The sequence below is a fragment of the Micropterus dolomieu genome, linkage group LG07, assembly GCF_021292245.1.
Source record: "Micropterus dolomieu isolate WLL.071019.BEF.003 ecotype Adirondacks linkage group LG07, ASM2129224v1, whole genome shotgun sequence".
Lineage (NCBI taxonomy): Eukaryota > Metazoa > Chordata > Actinopteri > Centrarchiformes > Centrarchidae > Micropterus > Micropterus dolomieu.
In genome coordinates this window covers 21,526,128-21,547,515 of record NC_060156.1, presented here as the reverse complement: position 1 = coordinate 21,547,515, position 21,388 = coordinate 21,526,128, and the positions used below count along the sequence as shown (strand labels likewise).

The following is a 21,388-nucleotide window of genomic DNA, read 5'->3' as shown; positions in this document are numbered from 1 at the left end:
ATTTGGTATATTAAACATCAGAAAATAGGGAACAATTTCCATCTCAATTTCCCGGAGCTCATGGTGATTTGTCTGACCAAGAGTCCAAAACTAAACGATTTTCCTTTGCAATGCTTTAATCAGCAAAACAATTAATTGCAAAATGCGTTGTATACCTGTTTATAACCTGAGCAGCACCTGCAGTCATTTTGCTCCTATGTGCAGCCATTGCAAAATTCTAAATGGTTTTTAATTAATGTAAAAGTGGATTTAAACATGGCCAGTTTGGCAATGATTACATACTGTATATTTATATGCTTCAACAGACCCACCTCCATCCTCTGATTAATGCCCTCCTGCGGTCGTCATATTGATTGTTTGATGTGTGATGGAGCTGCTAAATGGAGAAACACTTTAACTGTGTTGAACGTTTTAGTGGGTTTCTGTTGATGGCAGGTAGCCTTGAGATGCAGAACAGCAGGTGTTTAGAGAACACACCCCCTACGGCGTGTGGGCTGCATTGCATTGACGGCTGACAATGGCTTCACCAACTCCTGATTTCTCTCTCTTCTCTCGCTCTATCATTTGCTCTGTCCTGGTGGATGGCGTAGTCGGAAACACAAAAGTGTAAGGGTGGGCTTCGGTGTAATTTTGCAATAAGATTGTGCTGGAAATTACCGATATTTACTCTTAATTTAGTGCTTTGTCTCCATTTGATGCTCAAAAGCAGCTTGGTTCGTTCTGTTTCATAGACACAAACACAACAAGAGCGTTCTGGTGGATGCTTGCATGGTGCCTTTAGTGACTGTTATTCCCATAGGAAGTCAGGGTTGTGGGATGCCCCTGGAGTCTCTCGACATATGCAAACACACATACAAACATGCTGCCATTACAACACACTGCAGCAGCGGACAAATACTCCAATTTCAGAGCCTCGGCTTCGTTCTGTGAGGCAGTTACACAATGTACACGCTTGGTGTGTCATTCTTATGACACATGTTCCTCCAACAGAGCAGAACATCTGATTAGATTCTGAGCATCCTGCTGTGTAAATAAATGTGCATATTAATGAGGAAAATTGACTTTTACTGAGAGGGAGACTTCATATTAAAACCACCCTGGTGTTATGAGAAGACAAGTGAACAACAGAAATATCTGCTAATACGTTCATTTTCATAATTCATAATGTGAAGAAATCATATTGATTGGTGTTGAAAATTGTATTATTTTAATGAATTTCAAGTCTGCAAGTCATGATGTATAATGCTACCTTTCACAGTCAATAACACTCATATCTTTGATGTAGAGCAAGGTCAGTGGTGCAATATGGACATGTTTATTATTGAGGCAGTTATTATAGCATTATCTCAATACTGATATGTCATAATATTCAAACAAGTCGTCTAAATTAAACACTGAAATAGCCGATTGTCCATGCCCTCCAGAACGACATGTATCAGTGTTTTCTGATCTCATACATTTATGCATGTATCAACACAATGACCAAAATTGGCTGTGCCTTCCAAAACCATTTCAAATTTTATAAAATTAACTGTAAAATTTTAGTGTTTTTTGAGTAATTTCTGACTCATTTTAGATGTAAATAACAGCAAAACTTAAGATAAATGCTTTGTTGCATTGTGTAGGAGTCAACTGCAAAAGTGCTACAGATTAAAAGTGCATCTTCTACCATGAAAATTCTCAGTGTGGCCCCATGCAACTGTCCAGCGACATGTGTTAAATGTCATTCCCCAAACTCTCCACTTCCCCTATTTCCTGTCAACTTAGGCACAAAATGCCCTAAAATATACTTAAAAGGTCATCATCATGAAATGACTTTAAAGAGGTGGTATTATGCTCATTTTCAGGTTCTAAATCTTAATTAGGGGTTGTACCAGAACAGGTTTACATGGTTTAATTTTCAAAAAACACCACATTTTTCTCATGCTGCACATTGCTGCAGCTCCTCTTTTCACTCTATGTGTTGTACGCTCTGCTCTTGAGCTACAGAGTGATGCATCTTACTTGTACAAAATCTTTGTTGGGAGTTGCACATGCGCAGTTCCCAGGTAAGGACTACTAGCCAATCAGAAGCAGAGAAGGGAGAAGAATCTTTAAGGACTAAACGTTGAACTGTTGCCGGTGTTCTGACGATCTATGCTGCCTTGCCGAAAAATGCTACCATAGCGCAAATCGATAGACTCGACTCTACTCGGCCCTGCTCCGTTTTCCATTGCAGATAGTACCCAGAGATAGCACGTAGCTTGTTGTCATAGCGACACCACACACAACTGCCACGACGTAATGTTCAGTGCGACACACACGCCAGCGATCCACACAGCTTTCTCTTTTTTAGGTTAAAACGTTTCAACATTCCTCAGAATGTAAAGACAGATAAGCGGTATGAAAACCTTCCAGCTGTGTTTCCTCTGCCGTTGTTGCTGCAGCGGTCTATGTGACGGCGGGAGCAGAGGGCTCTGTGAGCGGGCGGCTGGCCGGCCTCTCACGCTCCTCCCGCGGGTTGGCACAGGCTTCCCCCGCAGCCACTTGCTGAGCTCCTCAACACCGACAATATTCAAGCACATTTTTGTTCCACCATCACGTAAAACTGTCAATATTGGAAATCTACACAGCTGATTTCTCACCTCAAAACTTCTCAGAAGTGGATTTAGTGATGAAATTCCATACGAAAACTGTAAAATATAAAACTTTCTGTGGCTGGCCTCTGTCTGGTGCAGCAATGATGATGCAGTGAATAGTGAATATTCTCTCTAACCGATCAGCAGTCTGTCGTGTTTTCACGTTATGTTTTAGTATCCCCTCAGCTTGCTTGGAACCTCGACGGAGGTGAGTTGATATGAAAAAAAAGTACCTGGAAGCAGGTACAACATTTCTACAATGGAAAACCAAACAAAGGCGAGTAGAGCCAAAGGGCCTCCGCTCAGACTAGCTTGGCATGAGGGCGTGCCTGACCCCGCAAGCTGCTTGGCAAGCTTTATGACGCGTTTTCATTGTGACGTCACAAGTAAAGGAAGTGAAGGGCTGGACTACAAACGAGCTGTTTTCAAGCGGTTCAGAGCAGAGCTTTCTGTGGGAGATGGGAACTATCTTTGGGCTGGACTTTGAGCTTTTTCACTTTGCAAACCTGTTGCATGCACAAAAAATATATATAACTCGAAAAAGGAGAGGGGAAAAGCCAAAAAGCATGATAACACCTCTTTAAGATTTTCTCCTTAAGCTTTGTCACAATATGTTTCTGGTGCAATGATGCATCATGTGATTACAGCTGGACAGCTCCAGTGTCTCTGTTTGTCACATTTATGTTTTTTTCAGATTAAAAGTCAGATATTTTACTGAGGACTCCGGACTGTTGTGGATTACTTTTATCCAGGACACTGTGTGAACTTCTGTCTGTGATCCAGGTCATGTTTTGTGCTTGGGCAGCTGTCACTCATTCTGACTGTAGAGAATCAAACACCAGAGAATTAAGGATTGTGTTGAAACAGGATGATGACCCAGCAGCAGCACCTGCCTACATTTTACTGTGTGTGTGTGCGTGCATGTGTCAGGAGCAGAAAGCACCTCACAACTCAAGCACGACAGCCGCTTCCCGGTTTCCATGCCAACCAAAAGGGCTGTTCATGTTGGAGCATGCTCAGTTTGGCTCCCTTCCTTGTAACAATAGCCAGTAAGAGGGCTCTCCCTCACACACACACACACACACACTCTCTCTCACTCACTCTACTCCAGCTCGCAGTGGGAGCGAGACGGAGAGGAGAGGCTGCCTGCTGCGCTGCGGAGCTCATAACACACACTGACCAACATATGCGCACTCCTTCATAACAAAGGTAAGTACACAAACCTGCAAAAATTACCCTGAATCTCCTGGCTTTTATTTACTCATGGTGAAGAGTTTGTAGCATCTGTAGCTCAGTAGCTTTGCTCTCAGTAGCTCTCTGAGGGAAATAGCTGCAGAGTGGAGACAGTTGTTGCCGGTGGAAAAACTAGAGATAAAGAAGAAGCATGTGCTCTGCTTTGTAGGTGAGGGGATAGCATGGATTCTTATATCTCATTCTATATCATCATTATACTCAAATTCTCCCCTGTTCCAGCTTGAAAAAACAAAACCTTTTGCATTCATGGATCCTGTCATATTATGAATGGTGAAAGCAGGTTGAATATTTATTTTGCTCAATTGGAGGGGTAGTAGTTGACAGAGCAGGGATCGCTCAATAATTCATGTAGCCTTGTATGGAGGAAAGACAGGGGATGACAGCAGGTGTAATGTGATGCTTTGCATGGACACAGATAGCTCTTTTAGGCTCTTTTGACAGTGCGGCTCAGTTTTACAACCTTCTGCTTAGTCAGATCCTTATACTGCATATGAAGCATTTTAAAGCATGTTCTTTGTATGCTAAATTGACCTACAGATATAACTCTGAAGGTGAAATGTTATATGATCTGCAGGTAGAGGGAATGTGAGGAGCTTCTCTTCATGGCTGACCCTCTAAAATCTTGAGTCTGTGTGTGTATGTGTATGTGGTCTGTCTGCCTGAGTGTGTCTCAGGGGCGGTCAGCGCACAAGATATCTTCAATCTTGTCCTGTAGTCTCGCCCCATTTCTCTCTCGGAGGCACACTGAGAGATTCACACACACACACACACACACACACACACACACACACACACACACACACACACACACACACACACACACACAGAGTCACTACCCGCAGTCCCATGAGATTAATTGTGGTTGCTGAAAAATTCCCGGTTGGTCCTCGATAGTGTATTCTGCTGCAGCCGAGCCAGCCCCTTATTTTTGTGCTTGTGTGCGTTGTTGGCTGTTCACAGAGCAGTATGAACATCAACTGGCTAGGTCTGTGGCCTCATGTAAACTGGTGCAACCAGGGCTAGGTGAAATGGTTCCCATGATTATGATATTGATTACAATATTTATTATTATTACTATTATGTAAATAACTATTTGGGAAAATGTTCTAGGTAATAAAGTATGTTTTACTATTATTCATTACATCTGAAAACAACTCTGTAGTACTAAAACAAACCCTTTTTCACTCACTTTGTTGTTGTTTTTTACTACAATTTGCTTGAAATACTTCATCTTAAACACCTGATTTAAAAAATAAAAAAAAAAAACAGGTAAAACTATTTCACATTTATGAGCAGTATAGAAACATTTAATGAATGGTTAAAACAAACTATAATGAGTTACGGATATGAGGACATTTAAGTATTAATGCAGAGTTTTTATCCATAAATATAACTTCTCCTATGAAGATATATTTTATATTATTACATCTATGTTTTTAGTCATTCATTATCTGTTTATACACCAGCCTCCACTTATGGATATCTCACAGGAGGAGTTATAATTTTTGAAAAACACACACCTCTGATATATCATGTCCTTAGTTTGGCTAATTCACAAACAGTTGTATACTTTCACATGTAGTACACATGGAGTAGCAAAGTCATTCATTTGAAGTCATATTCACTCTCTTGTTTAGCTCTGGATTGTTCTCCACCAACTCTGGCAAGCTTTTTAGCTAAATGTTCCACTTTCCTCTCCAGCTAGTAGATGCTAGATTTGTCAGTCTGCTGTTTGATGCTGGGCAGGTTTATAAGAGCTTGTTTGCTGAAAACAGTTGCCTGCTGCTGCTGGAAATGAGTTTGATGAGAGCTGACACTAAACCATGCAGTAAATGTGCCGTAAAGCCAAAACTATGATCTGGAAGAGGCTAAAAATCTCTAATAAAATCCTCCTCCATTCTTCTTCTCCTGTGTCACCTATCTGGCACATGGAGTAGGAGGATAACGACAACTCGCTAGCTGAAATCTCAACTGAAGGGAAAAACAGACAAATACAGAGTTGAGAGGAGGGGACACATGGAAGGACAGAGAGGAATGAGAGAAGGAACAAAACATAGAGTTGTAGAGTGATAGATGGCAGACAGGAAGATAGAGTGAGAGGTACTCTTTCACCCTGCGGGAAATTGGAAAATAAATTGAGTTGACAGAGGCAGGTTTGCATAGCATTATTGATGCTGGAGAGTGGAAGGGGAAGAGGTTTGGACTCGGGGCTTAGATGGTTCATGTGAGGCTAATCATGTCTGTACCCACTGGTTAGGATGAGCAAAAGGCTTCCTGGGGTTAGTAATTAGGTATTTCCATCTGCCATTGATAAAAAGATACAGTCCAGTGTGGCCGGCTCCTCGGCAGCCACTGCTAGCAGCCTTTGTGTCTAATTAAATGGCACTTCACTTTGTCCTTTGGAATATTTTAGTCAAAATGAGTAACAAGAAACCTAATTCTTCCCAGCAACGATAGGTTTGTGTCCGCCTGCAGAAACATTTCAGCTTGAGCATCTTGTGGGAGTATCTTCTGTATAGTGTTGAACAGAATATAAAGTGGCACCCAGTGTGGGATGTCAAGTTTGATTTTCAGCGCTCAGAGTGTTCAGAGCTCAGAATAGACAGACAGTGTGTGAGTAATGTGACGCTTCACTGATAAGGGAGAAAGCATCTCTTTTTAATCTTCTTGTTGTTCTTGTCATATTTTTTGTCATCTCCCCCTTCCACTCTGTGCTAGCTAGCTCTACTCGTGGCTTTAAACTGGTCACAGTTGGAGATTTGCATAAATGTTTCTCATAAAGATCAGTACTTTCTGTAAAGTACTGATAGATGGTCAGATTAGCATCTAAAGTGATTTCACATTTCTATTGTTAAAAGAGAAAAAAGGGTAGAACAACATTATGTCTGTAAAGATTCTCAGTCATCCAGGTCATAGTTATCCAGGGTGGGTTAAATTCAAGATTAAGAGGCCAACCAAGAGGTGAAACGTCTTTGAGTATCTTCAGCCAAGTCCAGTTGCCTTTGATTTTAACCCACTGATAGAACAACATATTCTCAATACATGTAGAACCCCATCACCCAATAAGTTATGCCAATACTATTCTGAAAAACCTGATTACATTCAGTATCAAAGTTTTTTTTATGTCCAATGCGAACATTTTAAATATTCTTTCTTTCTATAAAATCTGTGCAATCTGTATTGCAGGTCTCTGATGCCAAGCCCTGTCTCCTGCATGAAAGTCAGACACCTTGATTTGTGCCACGCAGGACACCCTACTTGTTCATTTGGCTCTAAACGTTGGCACTGGATATATTGTAGTTGTCCAATATGAACGTAACTCCTGGAATACTGAAATGCAAAGTAAGGCTTCAGACAAAAAACTGTACTAAAACTTTGGTTACGTATGGGCACTAAAATAAAAATATGATACCCAGCCTTGAAGAAGATGCATACAATTGCAGGCCGTAGTATATTACACTTGCACGTGTGCGCATACATTAGTGTTGAGTGTATGAGTTCATACAGCCTTCGAGTGTTGATGTTTGTTAGTCAGGTCTCTGTAAACTGTGGTGACAGTTGATCAATGGCTCCTCCTTATTCCCAATCCCCCCCCCCCACTTTCCCTCCTCTCCGTATTCCCCCATGCAGCTAATCATCACATCCCTCCAGCTCTACACTTTCATCACTCTCATCCCTTCATCTCCCATCCCCTTTCCCCTCAATGCTTTTCCTGTTTTTGCTGGCAAATCTCTCCTCTCCTCTCCTCTTCTCTCCCCAATACAGTTTAAACCAATTACAAGCATGTCCTTGGCTTCCGAAAGAGAAAGAAGAGGGGCTTCTTTTGCTTTCCTCTCTCATCTTTTATTTCACTCCCTGCTCTTCTTTCTCTCCCTCTCTTCAAAGAAGGTGTGAGTCTTGTAATGCCATCTGAATGCCTTCAGCAGATACAGATAAGTGTAGGCCACTGCAGGACCCAATCAGTCGATAGCCATGTTGCATACCTGATGGATCCTTGTTAGAGTCGACAATGAGCTGCTACGAAAGGCTTTTTGAAAACCCTGACACCCCCTCAGCAAGGTTAAAGGGCAGCATTGATCCAGATAAAAGAGGCGACTATAAGACCACATGGCTGAATCTGAAAACAGGTTTTCAAGTGGTAATTTTTATATAATGAATAGATTCTTTTCTCAGTAATACACATTTTAATTTTGTTTCTTTGACTGTTTGGATGGAATCAGGTGTCATCTTTTTAAGTCCATTCTGATTCTGTAGGAGCAGGGTCTCTTATTTTGAAGAGAGAGGCTCATGCAAGCAGCAAGGCATCAATGAAACATTTTCTTCTTTTACTCACTTTCTGCTAAATTTTAAAATCAAATTATAAAATAAAGATCATATACACCAGGACAGTCTCATTTGGAAGTGCCTAGTTTCAAGTCAACTAGCGGCTCTTCAATTTCCAGGAACAGCGAGGCGTCAATGAAACATTTCACTTTTATTCATGACTGGGAGGATTCATCACGGGCAGCTGCCTGTGACCCAGTGGGTAAATGACACACAGAACAATCTTTTTATTCTTATCTTGAGTGATTGTCTTGTTAAGGAGAGGCAGAAGTGCTTCGATGGGATACATGAATGATTTTTCTCTTTTTCTCTCTGTCATCGTCATCAATCCCTATTTTTCTTTTCTCCATCCATGCTCACCCTCTCTTATCTCTCCTGTCTCCCTTCATTCCTGTTGATGGGAGTGACTCACGTAGCCATCTGCTGCCCAGCAAATCCGCTCCTGCCTTATTACCCTCCTTTTGTTTACTAACGCGACTCCTGGGACGGCAATGATACCTCGATCTTCTCTATCCATTTCATTCTCTGCTTATCCCTCTCTATGATCACCTAAATCTCTCCTCCTCCTCTGTCCAGTCAGGTATTTCTCTTACACCCCCTTTCACTTCCTCAGCTGAATTCATCTCTAAATGTGTTGCTTCTCTTATTTCACCTGATGTAATTTTTTCCTCTCCTCATCGTGTGTGTGTGTGTGTGTGTGTGTGTGTGTGTGTGTGTGTGTGTGTGTGTGTGTGTGTGTGAGAGCATATGGATATAAATGTGAGCAGACTGTTGATGTTTTGATGATGTAGGTGTTGCTGATGTCATTATGATCCCCTGCAGAAATGACAACAGACGCACAAAAACACCCTGGGGGCAGTTGTATGTGTGTATTTGTCTATACGTAGGTCACACACAGACTGAGCACAAACATTGGCCTTGCCAAGTAATGGGAGCCAGATATAGCATACACAGTTTCAACTGTTCAGTCTGTTTGGGCTGCTGCCCAAATTCACACCAGAAATTAAATTCTGGTCTGAATTTGGGCAACACAATGACCCTAAATCCTCTAGAGGTTGAAGCTTCTTTCCAGGCTAACAAACATTTATATATTTTTTTTATTATCTAATGAGTTTTGCAGGTACTAAAGTTTTGCCAAATGTGTGGGCCATCGCACATAGGAATACAAAACACTGTTTTAATCAGCAGTTTAAATCAGATTCAGGTCAGTTTTGGGTGAATTTGGGAACTACGGTGCCATGTTTTGCTTCAATTTGAAGAACATTACATTTTGAATTTGATATGTGCTCCTGTGTAGCTTCCTCTCCTTAGCGGCATTGGCTGAGACTCATGGGTATTGAAGCATTTGAACCATGCCAAACAAAGAGAAACTCCCATGTTCCGATGTTGAGGAACATAGAGGATATCTTGAACACAAAACAGGATTTTACAGTGCAGGAAACCACCTTCCGGTTCCCTCTACTTCACAAAAAACTGCATGAATGAAAACTTTAGCAGTTGAAGAAGAAGATGAATGAATGATGAATATCAAAAGGGGAAGGGTAAACAAAAGGCAGTTTTGACAGTTTGTAATATATCTTAGTTTAAGATTTACTGTTTGCAGTCTGTTGTGGATCTGAGAGGGTATTTTTTAAATCTTTAAGAAACCAAAAATATCCTTTTGATTCGATTGTTGCTTCACAGCACTCAGCCTCGGGTGAGTGCTCTCATCCTGAAAACACTAACTCGCTATTTCTGTTCATCAAACATCCTTGAAGATCAGAACTTTAAACTGTCACATCGGATCGTAATCACCACAGTGGAGAGATGCACTATTGTTTGATCTGGTATCTATAAGGTGTATGTGTGGAGCCTGTATGTTCCCTGTCGCACAAAATGTTCGGTCTGTGTAGCTGTTGTTATGGATGCAGCCACCAATTTGAGTGAGATCCATAACCCTTCATCAGTCGATAGGAGAGGCTGGCTGTGGTGTGACAGAAAGCCACTCTGCTGATTGGGTGACAAACACACACACACACACAGTTATTGAGATTATGCCTATTTTTATCAAGGCTTGTTTTCCTCTGTGATCACTGTGTAATTACATGGCTTGCTGCTTCATCAATTAAACATGAGCTACAGACGTGCAGACTTCGATTGCGTCTAATATTGACCACGGATATTTTGTGTGTGTGTGTGTGTGTGTGTTTCTTTCTCTTAACTTGACTCTCATGTAGACCTGGGTATCATATGAAGTGTTTTAGTACCTGCGTCAACACACTAAAAAACAATTTGTTTGATTGCTTACTTTGCTAAATACAAACATATTTTTTCTACAATAATAATAATGATATTTTTTCCCCCTGTAAGACTGGTTGGCATAAAGGGCGTTCTCAATTACAATCATTGCCTTCTGGTAGGAAAGTGTAATACGGACTGAACAACAACAAAAGGGAAATTCACTAAGATCAATGAATAATAAACCTGAAGAACACTCCGTTTAAAATAACAAGCATAATAACCTACAGAACCCTCAGAGGGATATCGGACCCTTTTTCACTTCAAAGTGCCAGTCTTTCCAGAGCACTTAATCTTTATTACTAGGCCTCATATCAAAGACAGCTCCGGTCATCATTTGCATTAACTGACTCCTTGACTCCTGCTTTTGTCCTCTTTGAGTATGTGTAGATCTGCTGTGCTGCTCATGGAAAACCTCATGTAAAAGAAGCAAGGTGTTTGGTCTCTCTACTGCCTGTATAATTCATCTGCAACATTTCTACCTCCCAACACATGAAATATGAATGAGACCGAGATGACCTGGAACCACTAGTGCAGGTTGTTTACTGCCTCCCAATAAAGTGTTTTTATGTATTGTTTTAACTTTTCATAGTGCATTCAACTTCATAACAGAGTGCTGTAAGACTTGACACAGTTGCAGTTCCATACAATCTTTGAGAATTTACTGCTTTGAACAAATTGTAGCTTCTGACCATACACGTGTAGCTGCTGTAGATACTGTATCTGTTAACTGATGTGTACCTCCTCAAAGATGTAACTACACATCAGAATTACTGCAGCTATGGAGATACCAGATGGGCACCGCAAGAAGCGTGGGCTGCTTGTGTTTCTCCTACAAGTTCCCTGTGCCTGTGAAGATAGTTGATGTCAAACTTAAGTTGGAGTTTTCTTGTAAACAAATGTTACTCACCAAAACCCATTGTTTTTAATATTTGAGGTCTAACAAATGTTTCCTTCCTCACGGAACACTTGCCAAGCCAATTTTAAAAATAAAAAAATAAAATCATTTATCATAATGTTTTTACATCCATGTTTACTTTCTAGCAGTCTTCTTCTTCAGTACCTTTGTTGGCGCATTACTACGTTTCTTCCGCCACTGTTAGTCAACAGAAAAGTCTTAAATTTACGGTATGATGTGAATTGCACTGTCCTAATCCATAGACACCACACAAAGAAAGCAGGGACCAACTCTGAAAGACATTGCCCTATAGCGCTACTAGCGTGTACCTTTAAGCAAGTTGAAGAAGGGCTTGGATATTTTCTTCTTCTCAGGCTACATCCACCGTACAACGTTTTTGTTTTTAAACGCAGCACTTTTGCTACATTTACGCCTGCCGTCCACACTAAAACGGCAAATCCAAACACCTAAAACAGAGAAGTTTGAAAACACTGCAGACTAAGTTTTCATTTTAAAGAGGTGGTATTATGGTTTTTGCCTTTTCCCCTCTCCTTTATTGAGTTATATATCTTTTTTGTGCATGTACTAGGTTTGCAAAGTGAAAAAGCCCAAAGGGAGTTCCCATGTCCCACAGAAAACACTGCTCTGAATTGCCTGAAAACAGCTCGTTTGTTGTCCAGCCTTTACTTCCCTTTCTTGTGACGTCACAATGAAAATACGTGTCATAATGCTCGCTGAGTCCAACACGCCCTCAAAAGCACCGGTGGAAAAACACTGAGCTGCAGCACACCCCTCCTCTCCCTTCAAAACACTAGCTACCCTCCAGGCAGTCAGTGGACGTGAAGTTGTTACTGTGATGTAGAGACAGAGCTCAGTTATAACTTGATCCCGGATGAAAGATACATTTGTTACAGATTAATAACTCACCACTCTGAAACTCTTGCTCCAGTCTATGTTGCCAAGCTGGTCGGCAACATGTAGCCTACAGCTGAATCGAAGCTGCCTTTTGCTGACCCGCCTTTCTCTGCTTCTGATTGGCTATTACCGGCCTTTCGCTGACACCCCCTTCTCTGCTTCTGATTGGCTAGTAGTCCTTAACTAGGAACTGCGCATGTGCAACTCCCAACAAAGATCATTTAGAGACAAGATGTATCACTCCATAGCTAAAACTAACCCTTCAACACACAGGGTGAAAAGAGGAGCTGCAGCAATGTGCAGTATGACAAAAATATGGTGTTTTTTTTTAAAATGAAACCATGTAAACGTGATCTGGTACAACCCCTAAATAGGATTTTGAACCTGAAAATGAGCATAATACCACCTCTTTAAAACTCCGGAGTGGACAGGCGAAAACGGAGGACTTTGAAAACAATGACGCAGACATTTGCATTTGGCTTCCTAATTTCATTTGGATAACAAATTACAAGCGTTACTTACCTTAATGTCTTTGAATCACACGAAGCACTCGCATGCCCAGTGTACCTGAATGGTCACTTGATATGTGTGAATGGTCATGTAATGTGTGTTTTCGTTTGTTTTAGTACAGACAGAGATCAATTCTGTTGTGCAGCTTAAACGCTGGTGTGGACAGAGATTGTTTTTGTTTGAATGTATGGCTAATTTAGGTGATGCTTGTTTTCACCTAAATCTGAACATCTAAATTAGTTTTTTAATGCTGTTTCCTGCTACTACTCAATACACAGCCACCCTTTATAGTAACAATGACTTCATATTATTTCTAACTCCACAGCTCAAAATAACCAGTTACAGATGCCTGCAGCGCCAAGCGCTCAGCTGCTACAGTAAACAGTTTCTACTGTACAACTCTATTCATCTTTTCAGAGACTTAGTAGTTCATACACACATCACAGTCATTCTGCCTAATTAACTGCACTCTTCCACACTTCCATGTTTGATGTTACCGGTGCTCAGTGTCTCGCAGGCCCCCCTCCCGCCCACTCTCTTGCCTCGCCTCCCGCCCACTCTCTTGCCTCGCCTCCCTCTGATGAGACTTGTAGTGTAGGTGTTGTTGACAGTGCCCCCGGGTGGTGCCTCATTAACCCACATTTCACTGGGTGATGGGAAACAGTGAGGGGTGTGGGGTTTATGTGGCTGTTTGTGTGCATGTGGGAATGTGTCTGGGAGGGGGAAAATGGTAATGTTGAGCGTTTCCTTTGAAGAAACTCTTCAGCATCTGTATGCATAAATGGCAGAAGCTGGAAGTTGTTTTTTTCTTTTCATTTTACAACCTTTTCTCCCAATTTAGATCACCCAGTTCCCCATGTAATACAGTCATTGTCAATGCTAATGGTGTATTTATTTATGGTTGGAAGTTGGAGTTTAGAAATGGGAAAGCTCTCATTTCCAACCTTGTGCATTCAAGCTCCTAAAGTGGGGAAAAGATGTAGAATGCATGCACATGGTTGGCTGCTCACAAGCACCAGAAACATTTAATTATACAGATATAAGCAACTGGCTATATTGTATTGGAATACTGAATAATTAAACCAGCCATTAGGATGTCTATCAGTTTTATGTATTTAATGAATTTGCCCTGACCCAATAGCGTCTCCTGGATCTGTTCTTTTTTCCCCTCTGTTTTGGATTATAAAACCTCTTTTTCCCAGTTTAAATTGGCCTCTTGCTCGTGTCCTCATTGCTGGAAATGCTGCATTAAAACAGTAGACCACTGATTTAGCATTGCACTGATAGTTTTTATAAGGATCAAAATCGATGCGGCAGATTCAGAGATGTATCGTCTTTTCGAACTTCCATTAAATTACCCACAATGCAACTTGACCGCCAACAGTTTGTCTGAGGTTAGGTGCGTTATGCTAGTAGCAGCTGATGTAGCTTCAAAGTTGCTAACCTCAAGCGGAGATGAGGAGCTATAGAGGCCTTGTACGCTCACTTCTTTCTAGCTCTACACCCCCAGACGTTTTTCATTTTCAGACTTGTAGTCTTCAGTTCCAACTGCGCTGACTCAAGTGACATGACTTGGGTCAATTTATCAGATTTCTCACAGCTCTCCCTGGAGTCACAAAAGGCTTTATACAACTTTTTTCACATTATGCAGCACTCTGTAACATCTGTAAACAGACTTTGATGTGTAAAAGGAGTTCCCTTTGAAGTTAAAGATGCAGGTTTCTTATTTATTTATACCATATACCTGATTTGAATATTCTCAAACGTTCTTCAATATTTTTATTGTTTTGTATACTGCTCTTCGGGATAATAATTTGCATTGGAAGGTAATGTAAAGCAGCAGAACAAGTTTCACACTAGGGTAAATATTTAATTGTGATTATTTTGACTAATATTGCAATTTTGATCTTTGCAAGATTAGAGGGAATGATCATTTTTACATAATTATTCCAATTTTCATTGAAAAACATATTTAAATGGTGTGATTTTTGCAGGGATCTGTACCAAACAAACATGTTTTCTTAAATATATAGAATATGAAGTGTAGGCTAGGTAATCTCTGCAGCACAACAATGCTTAATTTATAACGGCATTTTAACAAACATTACACCTCCTAGGATTAGAAAATTGCAGTAGGCCATATTGCGATTTTTGATAAGTTTTCAATTAATTCATCAGCCTTATTTCACACTTAATATAATTAATGCAAAGACAGCTACAGATTACGTCTGCACCTAGTTAAGCCTTTACCATCAGTTTACCTTGATGTTGTATAGTTCCTGATATCCAAAATATCCCTGCATGTGCTCTTGATGCTGGTAAACTTGGTCTTCTCCAGTTCACATGCTGTCATTGAGAAGCTTCTGTGAGGTTCAGGTCCCACAGCTGCCCCATCCAGGTGCTCTACTCCTCCTCTACATCTGTTTTTTCAGTCCTCATCCCTCATTCCCTGCTTCTCACTTTTCTTTCTCATCCTTCCTCACCTCCTTAATTTGCATCCTATCTCAGCCATTTAGTAAACTAATCCTTCTAGTAGCAGTTAATGTTCAGCCTCCACAGATCCTCCAGAGCTCCAATCCGCTCTCCTCTGTCCATCCTACTCCTGACATGAGACGGAGAGCCACTTCACTTCATTAGGATACTAGTTTCTTATTACCTGCCGGGCCCTATGCAAGCCTCTCCTTGTGTATTTGTCTCACCCAGTCTCAGATGTAGGGTGATTCAGCTGCATGAGCCATTGTCCTTGATTACAAATAAGGCTGGAAATTGATTATTTTTATTGTTGAATATTTCTGATTCATCAGTTAATCGGCTAGCTCACAAAATATTAAAATATTTGAGTGCTTCAAATGCTTATAAGTATTTGATTTACCACGGTATGAAAAAAATAAGAAAAGCAAGTAAATACTCTTCCTGATAAAGTTCTTTAACAATTAATTGTCAACTAAATTTCACTTTACAGACTGATTTATTAATTGTAACAGTATTTAAAACAATTCTATTTTAATACAACATTATTTGTGTTTGTGTCACCTATAAATGCTTGCCTGCAAGTTTTAGGCCTAAAATACAGTATTTTGACATCTGTTCCAGAAATATCAATTGCAAAGCGATGTTACTTTGCTGGACAAATTCCCTCCCACCATAAATCCTGCTTGTATGGAGGAATCTATAATGATAATGGCGGTCAAGTCTTCTTATGTAAGACACTGCAGATAAGCATCTCAATCAATAGAATAACGCTGAGCCCAGATCGCGCTGGGAGGATTGGAGCTTTATGTGGGTAGACTTTCATAGGGATAAAGGTGCGAACAGATGACTTACACACTGAGAGGCAGGTGGACAGGTAAGCCATTAAACAGGCAGATCACTAATGCAAAACTGCAGGATGCGTATGATAAATATTTGACATGTATGGGGTGTGTACTGTTTATCTTAATTAGCATTGTAAGTGAAGTTTTTCTGATGAAGCTGTTTTAGCCCGGATGTTTTGCCAGACATTCCCTAAAAATGTTTCATGTATTAAATAATAATTTAAATACATTTTTGTACTTTGTAACCACAGTTTTGAGAAATGCTTTAGAAATGTACTTTACACACTTACTTTGTCAACTATTCCTGCAACATGATCCACTTGTTCACTGTCAAGCTCCCTCAGAATGTTCCAAACAGTCATTGATTTGCCAAAATATGTCTAAATACACTGCTTCTGTAACATGCTGTTGCTGCCTGTAAGCTCTGAAGCTTGTGTGTTTAACCATATTTTGCCAGAACTACTATGAGTATCAAAATACTAAACCCCCAGGTAGACTGGGAAAAAGTAGATTAAGCTTCAGAGGTGGCTGGCAAAGTTTTTGTTGTGCAATTTTGCCAGCTGAATTCAAGCTTACAGCCTCTGAAGCAACAAACAAACTTTTTACAACTATCTCTCCAGCTTACCAGGGATAAATGTTTGATCCCGACATTTATTTAGGAGTCAACTGTTGAGGTATGCAGGAGTCTGTTGACAAGCTTGAACATGTCACAGTATCAGCTAAATGTCATGCAAATGGAAAGGGGTGACATTTAAATACAGGCAGTGATATCGTACATTTTGCATGTGATGCTGACTATGACTTCTAAGCTGTTTAGTCACCTGTCGAGTCTTCTCACCTCACCTGACTGCCTTACATTTCCACTCCCTGTGTCACAGTGTAAGTCGCTGTTGTTATTGTGGCTTCAGGGGCTCATAACAAGAACAGAAACCAGTCGGCTGTAGTGTTCGCTGGTGGCCGCCATCTTCAGGCTCGCTGTTGTGCACAGTGCAATATCACAGCGGCCGTCGATGTTCAAGTCGTGTTTGGGTCTAGACTGCATGCCAGCACACAGTATGTGGACAGCAGTCTGTCATTTTATGCCACATGCTGAGTGGCGCACACAGCATGTCTGTGCACTCAAGCACATGCACACTCGCTCATTTGTAGTACTACCACCAGTGTTTCTTTTGACTTGACCTACAAGAGATTAAAATAAAGCTATCAATATTTATATTGGTGAGACATTTCTAGTTTGTAACAATTTCCCTCTTACACATACAGATCAAATTACCTGTATCAGTTGTCCTCTTAACTTTACTGCAACACAGCGCCCTGCCATGACTGAGCAGGGGTAGGTCATTTTTTTCCTCCAGCATTTTTTGCCATTCAGGAGAATATTTTCACAAAGGCTTATTTTAATTTTTTTTTAAAAAACACCAGCCAGTGTGGATAGGGGGCCAAAACAGAGGTAAAAAGACACATTTAAATATATTTGGCTTAGTGTGCGGACGTCTCAGTTTGTCTGACTGTGTGTCCTCTCTACTCTTGGCCTCAAGGTGAGCGCTGTCAAGTCTGTCACACTCCTGCTGTGCCTTCCAGCTGTGCTAACGTTAGCCTGCCTTTCATTCACATACAGCACAGAGTTTCAGATTCAGACACCTGCTGAGCCGCAGCACACATTGATGGGAGGTGAACATATTCATGCTATGGCAGTTTTATGGGTATTTTTAAATATTGTTACCTCAGACTTCCTGTTCTAATTTTACAGACACCAAGTTCTTTAGTTCTTTTAGGCATTTGTTTTCTGTAAGTTGTAAATGAAATATTATGGCGTATTCTCATATACCCTGAGTTACAAGAGTACCAACCACTACAACAGCCGTGCAATATGTACATTTTTGTAAAACGTAATATGTTCAGTTTTTGTTCACACTGTGTCAGAGATTCTATCGTCATTATTGTGTCATATTGCTAACCATCCCCTCGACATAAGCTCCAGTTTGTTCAGATTAGCTATGTGATTAGATTTGACCGCTTTGTTCGACGCAGCGAAAAGTCATCTTAGCTGGCCTTTGAAAATAATGGGTTTCAGAGTGTAGTGGTGCCGTTGTCATGTTGTGTCTGAAAGGGCCTTAATTCAGTGGAAGCAGAGTTGTGCTGTGCTGCCTCCAAATCAAAATAGAGACATTCTTAATAATAATAATGATGATGATGTTTAGGAGTATGTTTTTTTAAGTCGACAATATGTACAGCTGCACATGAATTGAGTCTACCTATCTACTGCCTGGATTCTTTACTTTTAGTCGCTATTTTCCCTTGTTGATCTGGGTGTTTGTGGATGCAGGAGTGATTCTTGTGACAGAGAGCAGATTTGTTTACTTCTTTTTAAAATATCTGTTTTAATGGAACCACAGTGTGAAATAATATATATTTATCAAGATGAAGTGATGACCTCTTCATGAGATACAACTAATGAGAAGTGTGAGGCTGAGAGATTGCCAAAGTCTCTCTTTCACTCGCTCTCTCTCACTCTCTCTCTTTCTCTCACACACACGCACACACTTGCGCACTCACACAGACACCACGGCTGGACCAGACAGAAGGAGGTGTGAGTCTGCATGTCTGTAGGGAACAATGGAGGTGTCAAAAAATGGAGCACATTATTATCACCTTTTCTTCCACTACATAGGATCTGAAAGGCATTCAGCCTGCAGTGCACACAGAGCCACACACACAGATCAGTAATAAGACTGTCTGCACAGTCTGCTCAGTAACATAGCATAGTTCAGGAGGTTCTGAAGCGCCCGTAAGGAGAGGATGAATGAAACGGGCTGGAACGGCAGGGAATTGGCTCAGTGATTTAAACGCTTGCCGGATAAAAAGAGAAAAAATCAAATAAATAAATGGGTCACTTCAGTCAGTGCTGATAGCCAATTTCTCATTCCCTCTCTGAAAAGCCTAACAGTTTCAGTGGGATCATCGGAGCGAGGTTATTCTGGGAGCAAGACGGCTGAGAGAAGTCTCCCAGTGTGCAAAGTGGAGCTGAAGATACAGATCTGAGCTAATTCAGAGTCTGTTTCATCTCAATCTGTTTCAAATCAACAGATCTGGTCACAAACAAAAGGTGGATGAAGTAAGTTGGATCATTTTTGCAATGGAGGAGCTGGATCCTGCATGGGAAAGAAGGGAGGATCCACTGGAAGCCTTGTCAATCATCCAGCACTCCAGGGATGGAGGAGATGGAGGAGTAGGGAGTTCATTTCTAAGTGACAGCCACCTGTCATAACTTTAGATGACGCAGCCACAGCACTCTCCATCCCAGTATCCCGCAGGCGGAGGGGAGGGGAAGGGAGATGTTTGTGTTAACGTCAGAGAACATGTGACCTGAGCTTTGAATGACAACATTTAGTTTCTCATCGTGTGGCTGAAGATGTTGAAGTGATGGATGCAGGGTTTAGTGGAGCAGCCGTGATTAAAGACGAGGTGGGGTCACTCTTTTGTTTGTCTTTTTGTGAGCTGATTATTCATCATTCCTGCAGAGCCGTGTTTCCCAGTCTGATTTGGGTCTTTGATCCGAGCTGTTTCTGTAATGCACAGTTCAGTCTCTTTTGTTTTATTTTAGGCCTGCTGGCCTACATTACATTCATGTCTGCTGTGTAGTTATGTCTGGAATTTGTGTCATTAACCTCACTGCTTATGTTTTTTAAGTTGACATTTTGAAACTAGATATTTTAACGTGTTGATGTCATTCATTCCATAGTGTTTTCTTATTTACAGTATTTTGAGGAACCAGCTGTTTATTTAAATGGTGTTTTTCAGCTGCTGCTGTTTCATTTATTCCTTTTTTTCCTCTTTGCACCAGATTTGTTTAGTTTTATTTATGTATTAGCAGCAATGAGTATATTTCTTTATTTAATGATAATTTCATTCTTTATTTTTCTTTCATTTTAAAAAATGTAATTTATCATTTCTTTGACAAGGACAAAGCCCAAAACACATATTGCACCAGGTGTATTTTTATTATATTCTGTTCTCTAATTTAATGTATTTTTTGTTTCCTTTATTGTTTATTTAAAAGGTGCAGTTGCACTAGATATACCTTAAAACTGATTTTCCTCTGTGGTCCACCACCTGTATTTCTTTCCTCTCTTAGCCATAACTGTTACTGAAACATGATCATTATATTCACTATAAAGAAAAACTGTTGTTAATAGAAATCTTGTTGCTTGGAAATATAACATAGAATAACTGACCGCAGGCTGTTTTCAACACACACACACACACACACACACACACACACACACACACACAGAGAGAGACACTATATGCAAGCTCTTGGCATGGTGCATGTAATCTGCTACTCTCTCATGACAGAGAAACACTAATTATGTAATTGACTCATCTAATTCAATCTCCGAAAAGAGGACACGGTTTGTTTTACAGTATCAGGATACATCTGCTATTCAAGCCTCAAGTCTCTGTTGCTCTGTGGGTCTCTCTCCTTAGCAGAGTGAAAAGCAGCATCACTTGGCAGAGGGATCATCTCCACAGTGGTAGTTTTGTTATGTTTAGAAAAACCAGCTCATTGATTGATTTGCTTTTTCTTCTCTTTCTCTGTCTTTACTTGTTGCTCAGGGCCACGTCTGTCTGGCTCAGTGGAAACTCCAGACAGATCGCTGTTCTGAGACGAGAAAGTCGGGCACTTTGGGAGCTGAGCCAGTGATCTGTAGGAGGAGAGAAGATTGATTAAAATGGGGTAAGTTTAGAAGATCAGACAGCACACTGCCAGCAGCTGCAGGAACTGCTGGCTGCAACAGGAGGATTTGTTTCCAGACCTGATCTCTGCAACATGGCTTGCTCATAGGTAACCTCTGCCCTGTCAGAGAGGAGGGCAGATGTGCCGATAGCAAAATAAACACTGACTCACATATAACAGTATGTATGATGTGATGAACACATACAGAATTATACAATAACAGTAGAGCCTTATGGCAGAATGACCTGCCACAATATATAGAAATTCAACCAAAACCATATTTCTGTTTTGTTATAAAAATAACTTTTATTGTAAGGTTATGCCTAAGCAAGTCAGATCTCAGCAGTGTTGGGCAAGCTACTTGGAAAATGTAGTGAGCTAAGCTACTAGCTACTCTACATTAAATTAAGCTTCACTACACAGAAGCTAACCCCCAGTGAAATGTAGCAAGCTAAACTACAGCAACGTGGCAAAAGTAGCTTAGTTACATCAAAGCTACTTTTAATTTTTTAAATATAATTTTGTGTGTGTGTATGTGTGT

The 21,388-nt window shown here is 40.7% G+C and overlaps 1 protein-coding gene and 1 long non-coding RNA gene across 2 annotated transcripts in view; one reads left to right on the top strand and one right to left on the bottom strand.

Moving 5' to 3' along the window:
- Positions 1 to 11,153: 11,153 nt before the first annotated feature.
- Positions 11,154 to 12,928, bottom strand: LOC123973500. Its single transcript, XR_006825634.1, has 3 exons — positions 12,808 to 12,928; positions 11,700 to 11,837; positions 11,154 to 11,321 (listed from the first exon to the last, which is right to left on the bottom strand). It is a non-coding gene; the product is annotated as an uncharacterized LOC123973500 (long non-coding RNA).
- Positions 12,929 to 20,827: 7,899 nt separating this feature from the next.
- si:dkey-91i10.2 (uncharacterized protein LOC555224 homolog) overlaps positions 20,828 to 21,388 on the top strand; it is a 30,208-nt gene continuing 29,647 nt past the window's right edge. Inside the window, exon 1 of the mRNA XM_046053570.1 lies at positions 20,828 to 20,847. The gene's annotated coding sequence lies outside the window, so the exon portion shown is untranslated. The remainder of the gene's footprint in view (positions 20,848 to 21,388) is intronic.